Source organism: Mustela erminea, chromosome 14 (genome assembly GCF_009829155.1).
Source record: "Mustela erminea isolate mMusErm1 chromosome 14, mMusErm1.Pri, whole genome shotgun sequence".
Lineage (NCBI taxonomy): Eukaryota > Metazoa > Chordata > Mammalia > Carnivora > Mustelidae > Mustela > Mustela erminea.
In genome coordinates, this window is record NC_045627.1 from 10294826 (window position 1) to 10304827 (window position 10002).

Sequence of the window (10002 nt, forward strand, 5' to 3'; positions counted from 1 at the left end):
TTCACCCAGTTTTCACTAATGGTAACATTTTGCAAAACTGTTTGTATAAATATCATATCCAGGATATTGACATTGATAAAATTTTGGGACTTTAGAAAGATTTCTCCAGTTTTTCTTCTTTTCATTTGTTTGCATACATTTAGTACAGTACAACTTTGTCACTTGTGTAGCTTTTGCGTATCTTCCCCATAGTCAAAATACTCTATAGTTTCATTATCATAAGGACCTCTACTGTTGGCCCTTTTATAACCACAGCCTCTTCACTCCTGTGCGCTCTGCCACTGTCAGTTCAAATGTTACATAGTTTTGTATGTATGTCACTTTGAGATTAGTTTCTTTCCCTCGACATAACACCTTGAATATTCATCTTAGTTATTGTATCAATGGTTCATTCCTTTCAGTTGCCCAGTAGTGTTTTATTTTATTTATTTATTTATTACACTTTGTTTAATCATTTATTGATTGATCTGGGGTTTTGCAGTTTTGGGCTATTACAAATAAGCTGTCACGAATGCACTGTTTTGTCTTCCCAATAATAAATATAAATTCCTTCCCCCAAATAAATATAAATAATAAAAATCATCTAGTTTTTCTGCATCTTCACCATCATCTTGGTTAGGACTATTTTTTTGTTTTGACAGTTCTGATAGGGGTGGCTTAGCTGGTTGAGGGTCTGTCTTTGGCTCAGGTCATGATCCTGGGGTCCTGGAATCGAGCCCCTGCATCGGGTTCCTTGTTCAGCGGGGAGCCTGCTTCTCCCTCTCCCTTTGCCTTTCTACCTGCTTCTTGTGTGTGTGCACACTCTCATTCTTGCTCTCTCTCCCTGTCTGTGTCAAATAAATAAAATCTTGGAAAAACTCTGATAACTATGTAGTGATAGCTTGTTGTCATTTTATTTTATTTTTTTTTTTAAGATTTTATTTGTCAGAGAGCACAATAGGGGGAGTGGCAGGCTCCCTGCTGAACAGGGAGCCCAAGGCAGGACTCCATCCCAGGACTCTGGGATCATGACCTGAGCCGAAGGCAGATGCTTAACCCACTGAGCCATCCGGGTGTCCTGCTTGCATTCCCTAATGGTGTTTCAGATGTTTTCATTTGTTTATTGGCTGTCTTGTGTTGCTCTTTGTTGAAATACTTCTTCTTGACTTTTGCCCATTTTCTAACTGGGTTGTGGTTTTGCTGATGAGTTTTGAGGTCCTTTGTACATTGTGGATTATAGTTCTTTGTCGGACACACGCATACCTCAGAGATATTGCAGGTTCAGTTCCAGATCATGACAATAAAGCGAATGTCACCGTTAAGCAAGTCAAATGCATTTTTGTTTCCTAGTATTCATCAAAGTTACGTTTATATCATACCGTAGTCTATTAAAGTGCTCAGTAGCATTATATCTAAAGAAAAAAATAGTACACACCTTGATTTTAAAATATCTCATTCCCAAAATATGCTACCCATTGTCCTTGAGTTCTCAGGGAATCATACTCTTTTTGCTGGTTGTGGGTCCTCAGTGTTGTTGGCTGCGGACTGGTCGGGCTCGTGGTTGCTGAAGGCTGGGTGGCCGTGGCCGACTGTAACGGCAGCAAGGCACACTTTGCTGTATCAGCTGATGCTTCCTTTCACAAACAGTAGCATGTGGTGCTGCTTGATAGCATTTTACCCACAGAACTTCTTTCAAAACTGGAGTCTGTCCTTTCAAACTCACTGCTGGTTAATCAGCCACATTCTGTGATAGTCTAGGTCTGTTCTTGACATTTCAGCCATCTCCACAGCATCTTCAGAAGTAGATTCCCTTTCATCCATAAGAAGCAACTTCTCACCTGTTCAGATTTTATCATGAGATTATAGCAGTTCAGTCACATCATCAGGCTCCACTTCGAATTCTGGTTCTTGTGCTGTTCCCACCACAGCTGCAGTTACTTCCTTCCCTGCGGTCTTGAACCCCTCAGAGTCCTCCCTGAGGCTTGGAATCCTTTTTTTCCAAACCCCTGTTACTGTGGATACATTGACCTCTTCGCGTGAACCACATGGGAATCTGGAATAGGGAATCCTTTTCAGAAGACTTTCAATTACTTTTCCCAGGTCTGTCAGGGAAATCACTTAAGGCAGTTATAGCCTTTTAAAATGTATTACTTTTTTTTTTCTTTTTTGAGAGACAGAGAGGGAGCGCAAGCAGGGGAAGGCACAGCGGGAGGGGGAGAAAGAGAATGTTCAGCAAGCTCATTCCCAGCTGAGACCTGATGGGGAGTTTGAGCTCATAACCCATGAGATCACGACCTGAGTCAGAATCAAGAGTTGGGTGCTTAACCGACTGAGCCACCCAGACACGCCCAAAATGTATTTCTTAAATAGTTAGACTTGAAAATCAACATTATTCCTTGATCCTTGGGCTGCAGAATGGATGTTGTGTTAGCGGACATGAAAACAAGATTAATCTCATTGTCCGTCTTCATCAGAGCTTTTGGGTGACTGGACGAATGAGCAGGAATCTTTTTATCTGGGTGATACATGTCAATAATTGACTTAAAATATTCCGTATACTGTGATGTCAACAGATGTGCTGTTATGCAGACTTCATTGTCCCATTGATAGGATACAGGCTAGAGTAGATTGAGCAGACTTATTAAGGACCCCAAGATTTTTGGAATCATAGATGAATATTGGTTTCAATTTAAAGTCATCAGCTGCATTAGCCCCTGCTGAGAGTCAGCCCGTCTTTAAAAGCTTTGAAGCCAGGCATTGACTTCTCTCCAGCTATGAAAGTCCTAGATGGCATCACCTTCTAGTAGAAGGCTGCTTTGTCTACTTGAAAATCTGTTGGTCAGTGTAGTGCCTTCCTGAATGATCTCAGCTCCATCTCCTGGAGAGCTTGCTGCCACTTCTCCATCAGCACCTGCCGCCTCCCCTGGCACTTTGATACTTCGGAGATGGCTTTTTTTCTTAAGTGTCATGAACCAACCTCTCTAAGCTTCTAACTTTTCTTTTGCAGCTCACTCACCTTCCTCAACCTTCACAGAATTGAAAAGAGGTAGGACCTTGCTCTGAAGTAGTCTTTGGCTTAAGGGAATGTGGCTGGTTTGATCTTCTATCCAGATCACACAGGCTTTCTCTGGATCAGCAATAGGGCTGTTTTGCTCTGCTTAACATCTGTGTGTCCACTGAAGTAGTACTTCTAATTTCCTTCCAGAACTTTTCTTTTGCATTCATGACTTGGCTGAGTGTCAGAGGAGGCCTAACTTTTGGCCTGTTTTGGCCTCTGATGTGCCCTTTTCACTCAGCTGCATCATTTCTAGCTTTTGATTTAATTTAGGAGACATGTTGACTTTTTGTTTAACACCTAGAGGACATTGTAGGGTACAAACTGGCCTAATTCCAACATTGTTGTATCTCAAGGAATAAAGAGGCTCTTGGAGAGAGAGAGAGAGATGGGGGAATGGCTGTTCGGTAGAACAGTCATCGCACACATTTATGATTAAGGTGATCGTCTTGGCTGGGCACAGTTTTGGTGCCCCCAAATAATTAAAATGCTAACATCAAGGATGACTGATTACATTGCCATAACAAAAATAATAACAGTGAAAAAGCTTGAAATGTTGTGAGACTTACCAAAGGGTGACAAAGAGACATGAAGTGAACAGATGCTTTGGGAAAAATGGTGCCAACAGAGTTGCTGGACCCAGGATCACCACAAAACTTTAATCACATTATCTGTGAAGTGCAGTAAAACAAAGCACAATAAAAGTATGCATGTATTTGAAAATATTTCAAATTTGGCAGAAAACATAAATACAGATTGAAGAAGAAAAGTAAACCAGCAGAGCATAAATTAATACAAGTCCGTGCAGAGACACATTTTAATCAGCCTAGAAACTAATAACAGGAAAAAAAACCTTGAAAGAAGTGCAAGAAAAACTATTAACTTTTAGGGAGCGCCGATACAAATGGCAGGAGATTTCTCATCTGAAACCTTGGAGGCCAGAAGTATATGGCATAAAATTGTCTAAACCATTAAATAATTGTCTACTGTGAATCTGTATTAAAAATAGCTTTTGGAAATAAAAGTAAAATATTTTCTCAGATAAAGGAATACAGTTTGTTGCTTGGTGACCTATCTTCAAACAGTGGCTAAAGGAGGTTTTTTCAAGAAAATGATAACAGAAGGAGTCTTGGAAATTCAGAAGAAAAAGAAGGGAAGGGGTAAAAATATTGGTAAGTATAAAACTATTTTTATAGGTTTCTTAAATTATTTCATACTGGAAGAAGCAAAAATATAATACCACCTGACTTGGTACTCAGTATATACATAGAGAAAATACTAAGGACAATTATATTTTGAAATAGGACCTGTAAAGAACATGGGTAGTAATTTTCCATATTTCATGGAGTGATAAAACATCAGTACTAGTGGACTGTGAGCAAACAGTAAGAAAATGATTACACTCCCCTCCAAAAAAAATACACTGAATGTTAATTTTGCCCCGGTCATCCCTGAACAGAATGTGTACTGAGGTGTGTCCTTTAGCGTCATTCACAGTCCACAGTCGCATTAGCCATTGTCCTCTCCAGTGGCACTTTATTAATTGTCCCTCCTTAACTGTTCAACTCTGTCCTTCCCCTCTCTGTTTCCCGAGGTGACCTCCAAAATAAACTATCTGTGCCTAATTCCTTGTCTGCCTCTGCTTTGGTGCAAATCCAGTGTAGTTCTAGTGGTGCCCAAAGTGGTCCCTTCAATGAGAATTTGACTTGGAATTTAAAGCTCGGTCACTTAGTAGTCACATTTCGCTGAAGGGCACCTCGCTGATAGTCTGAGGCTAGCCCTCGTCGTCCTGCATGGAGGAGGGTGAGGACGGGTAGATTTGTCCTGTGTAGTTGTGGTGGCACGTGGAACAGGATGGGGCAATGACAGGTTTATGAGTGGCGGAGTTCCTGACTTTCTGCCGTAGAGGCCTCGAAGATACAGGTTCAAGTTAGCTGTCAACTCCGGGCACACAGTAAAGGATAGTAGACCTCCATAAAAGCATTCAGAAGACTCTTCTGTCCTGAGAAGTGAGGTTGTGTCCTGTTAAGCCCTGCCCAAGGTTTAACTTCCGGAGCAGGAAACTGCAGCGGGGCAGGCATTACAGACTTCTTGTGTGAAATTCAGGCATCTCCTAAAGAACGAGTGGAAAATTGGGATCTCGAATGGGGAAATTTGCAGCTGTTTACCCAAGACTCTTGAGCCCAGAGGTTCTGTTTAACTCTCCAGGCTGCCAGAAGCAGCCGTTTCTGTTTAATGGAGAGCGTACCCTGCCACTTGCTGGAGATGCAGATGCCTGCAATGAGGCCAGAGCCTTTCAAGACCATACTTGGCCTTCTCGAAAACTCCCATCCCTCTCCTCGTTTCCTTCCTTAATATTTAATGTAGCTGTTGATGGATTTAGTTCTATACTTCCATTATTTATGTTTGGTCCCTCTTTTTCTGTTTACTGATTTCTTGCCCTTTTTCTGTTGAATTTGAATATTTTTTGAATCCCACTTTAATTGATCTGTTAGCATTTTAGCAATATCTCTTTGCCTTATATGTGTAGCTGTTGCTAGGGCAACTACTTCAGTATACATCTTCAACTTTTCACCTTCTAGTTGGAGGTAACCAGGTACCATTTCACATAAAATGTCAAAAACCTTGTAGCCATAAAAGTCCATTTCCCTCCTGCCTGGCATGTTCCTTTCGTTATAGTTGTTACATGTGCATTATAAATCCAGATGAGGTCGTTTTTCGTTTCCAGTTGTTGTGGACTGAATGTATCCCGCAAGAATTCATTTGTTGAAACCCAGCCTCCCAATAGGTTGGTGGTAGGAGTTGGGGCCCTTGGGAATGAATTAGTATTAGATGTGTTCTTGGGGTGGGGCCCCCTACTTGCTCTACTTTTGATGGTCAGTGTTGCCATTTGCCATCTGTGATGTCAGAATTCCATTATCTTTGGCCTGTGAGCAGTTCATAGCAGCGTCTCCTACCATTAGTCATGGCCTACAGAGGAAAGTCACCGCTAAGCTCGTTTGTTGTACCTGTGCTCCCCTAACTGGTATGTTCCCTCCCACTTTAGTGGCCTCTGGGCCCTACCGATTTGGCGTGGGCACTTTTCAGAGGACCAGCCCTGTGACCCAGCAATCCCGTTCCTCTTTGTTAACTCCTGGGGCTTTGGTTTTAAAATTGTAGAATGACATCTGTTAGTAGGCTGTTCTTTCAGTGGATTTGTTTTCAGATGTTCATATGCAAGTGCATTATAAATAGTGAGAGTATCTTTTCAGAAATTTGTTTAGGATATACTTCAATTGTATTTGTATATACTACAAATATTTTTTTGTCTTTCTGCCTTTAATGCGTTTACTGTATATAGTGACATGGCTCATCTGATTATATCCTCAGTGTTTTCTCATGTGTAATGTCCTTTGAGGACTTCCTTGACAACCCACCCCCATCAGTTCTCCAGCTTTCTTTCTTAGGTTTTTAGAACTAACAGTTTGCCATAACAAGTATCTTACTACCTACCCTGCCTTCCCCAGCTAGAAGTAAACCTCGGTGAACACATGGAGTTTTCTTTTGTTCACTGCTATAAACCCCATGCCAAGAATAGTGCCTGGTACATAATAAGTGTTTAAGCGTTGTTGAAGGTATGACCACATTTGAGTTCTTATTGCTCCTGGAGAATACTGCATTGCTTAAAGAGAACTGAAGTTTAAAAAAAGAAAGAAAGAAAGAAAAAAAAAAAAAAACTTACTTAGAGAAACTTATTTAGAGTAAGTTTTCTTACTTACTTACTGAGAGTAAGTTTCTTAGAGATACTTTGTAACCTTTTATTTATTAACAGGGGGGTAGGTATTATTCTTTTATTATTCTCCATTCTTTTCTGTTTTATAAAGTATTTTATTTTTAAAATGACCAGGCTTCCAGTACCTTGAAAAGGTTATCTGTAGCACAAAACCTTGCACCTCTCCTGGCCCTAGTGCTTCTCTGGGAATTGGACTCGTGACATTGAGGGCACATGTCCTGGAGGTTTCCAGAAATGGCAGTTCTTTAGTTTTATGGTATGAACATTTTGCCGCTAGAAGAGGTAGGGGGATGGTCTGAGATACTGGAATCACCCACCACCCTGCTCTCAGTCTCTTCAGGGAAGATTTGGTCAATCTTAAAGCTCCCTTAAGGGGGATTCTGGGATGAAATGGATTGGCAGGCACCATGTGGAAAGTTGAGGCCAGTCTTGTCACAGACATGTGAGATGGGATGGTCACAGTCTTGCAAGGACTCCCCCCAGGGTGTGACAAGAGTTTGAGGGGAAAGACAATTTCAAGCCAAGGGAATGATGAGATGAGATAGTGTGAGATGTTGCTCATGCTGTTGGAGCCTCTGAACGGTTATCTGTAATTAGGGAGTCCATATTCCATCAAAACGCTAATTAAGAGATATCCTTTACACAAATTTACTCATACAATAGAGCAGTGCTAAAATGCAGGATTCATTTATGAGGATAAATGGGAAATCATGGCTACAATGAGAACAGTGAATCTTTACTTTTCTGTTTTTGTAGGTAAACTTAGTATTTTGGCAGCTAACAGAAGCCAGTCTGGGAAGTCTCCCTTTAAGTAGCCTACCCAGGACATCCAAGAATATATTAATTTTTATGGATTCTCTGAAAAAAAAGTGAGAGTTAAATGGTTAAGTATTACTCACAGGCTGTCTCTGTATAATGTCAGTGTTCTTCTCTTAGCTTCTCCACATTAGTTAGATCTGTATTATTTTCCTCATTAGAATTTCTCAGTTTCCCTCATTTGGTCAAAACGTTTTTGACCACTGAAGCCTTTAGTCTCTTCAGTGCAGAATCACCATTTATTGTTGGCTGACCATACCAGTGGTGCGGCAACAGTTACGCATCTGGGGATCAGACATGTATAAAGATTCTTTCTGTGCAGTGGTCAACATAAGTGTTATTTCTTGGTATTACTACAATGAATGGATGTATTTTAGCCTGTGGGACCTTTACAATGTAAGCTGTTTTGTCCATTTGTTCCAAAGGTAGAAATAAATAGATCAAATATTCTGGTAATTTGTATCGGTGGTTTTATTCTTGTAGCATTTATTATTAAGTGTATAAATACAGGAGATGATCCTTTTCAATATGATTTTAAGACTGACATTGATTGGTACCTCTTTTAACATAATCTCGTTAGAGAACATGTAGAGGTATTTCTGGTGACTTCACTTTTGGAAATGCAGTTCTTTCAGGCATACATTTTACATGACATTAGATATTTGATAATCCCAGTTTATGAGGGGAAAATTCAAGTTGGTCCTCAGGTCATTTAGTAACAATTTCATGAGAGTTTATAAGGATTTTAGAAGTATAGATCACATTATCATTATCATGAGGAATAGTCTCTTACCTGAAAGCATCATGTATCGTCATGTTTTTTCTGTATTTTATGTTGGGTGACTTTAAAAAGCTTACTGGCCAGGGACAGTCTGCCTCTCTTAGAGATGGCCCAGGGCTGGTACTGGAGTACATCTTTCAAATGCAAACCAACTAGTCCCAGCCCCAACCTCCTCCTCTTAACTCTCTCAGGGCAGCCCAGTACTTGGCTCTGACCTGTATCAACCAGACAACCCAAAATACCCCTTTGGCCCAGAGCTATAATGCGCCATGAGGGAGGGTCCCAAGCCATGTCTGAACTTCAGAGATAAAGCAAGATCTGGTCACCTGTTGAATATCTTAAATAGAATCTTTACCATAAAAAACTGTCTGGACAATTTCCCTGTCATTGGAGTTTAGTCTTTTTAATTTCCAGCATACAGCTGTAGTTGAGCTGGGATTGCTTCTCTGTCATGGGGGTAGATTGTTGTATGTGGGTAAATCCTTTTTAGACATCAGATTAAACAGTGGTCATTGTAGTGTTATTAATGTGGCAAAACTTCTCAGGGCTTCACATGCTGCATAGCTTTTTGAGATAGAAGAGATTAGTCAGTATCTACAACAAGCTTGATTTATGGCTCACTTTCTGTTTCAGCTATCTATTACTGCGTAACAAAAACACCCAAAACTTCCTGGCTTAAAATGATTGTTTCTTGTAGGCAGAGTGAGTGGATTCTCTGCTTCCCTTTGGCATTAGCTAAAAAGTCTTGTTTGGCCGGCTAAATTCAGCCAGTGATGGATACCAGAAGGTCTAAGGAAACTTTGCTCACGTGTCTGGAATTAAATGGGGCTTTCTTCTCCTGGTTTGAGTTTCCTCCCAGCTTTGTAATTTCAGATTAGTTGAACTTTCTGCGTGATGATTAGCTTCAAGAAGGAAAGTGGAAACTGCCATACTTCCTAAAGGTCTGGGACTTCTGCCATATGCTACTGAGTCAAAGCAAGTCACGAGGCCAGCGAAGATAGAAGAGGATGAGGAAAAAAAAAAGAAAGAAAGAAAGCAGTATAGCTTTTTAGAATGGAATAAGAGAAGGAATTGATATTGTCTGATATTGTCTTTCTTTGACCACCATACTAACTGAAGATGGGCTATACTTCTAAATCAGCACAGGAACGTAAGAAGTGATAGAAGACTTGGGAGATGGATTCAGGGATTGGTGGGCTTTCAAAAACAGGAATGTTGAAGGACTGACTGGCTGGCTTTCAGTTGTAAAAGTTTGGTCACTGGAGTGAGGATGTAGCTGACTTTCTGACTGTACAGAACATAGTCATAGTGAATGCTATTGCCGATTGCCCTTCAGAATTGTGGAGCTTTTGGGCTGGCTGGCCCTCGTAAGCACGTGTGCTGATGAAAAACCCATCAGTTGATCTGGTGATCCGTTGTCTCTGATCCACTGACTCTTGTGGTTACTAATTCATGGATTAAAACTGTGGCCAAGAGGCAGGCAGTCTCTCTCCACCCTTCTAGACTTTGAAGGCCAGGAATATTTTATTCTCATCAGAGTATCTTTAAAGTCTTTTCATTAGTACAGACTTTATTTTTTTAAATTATTTTTATTAACAT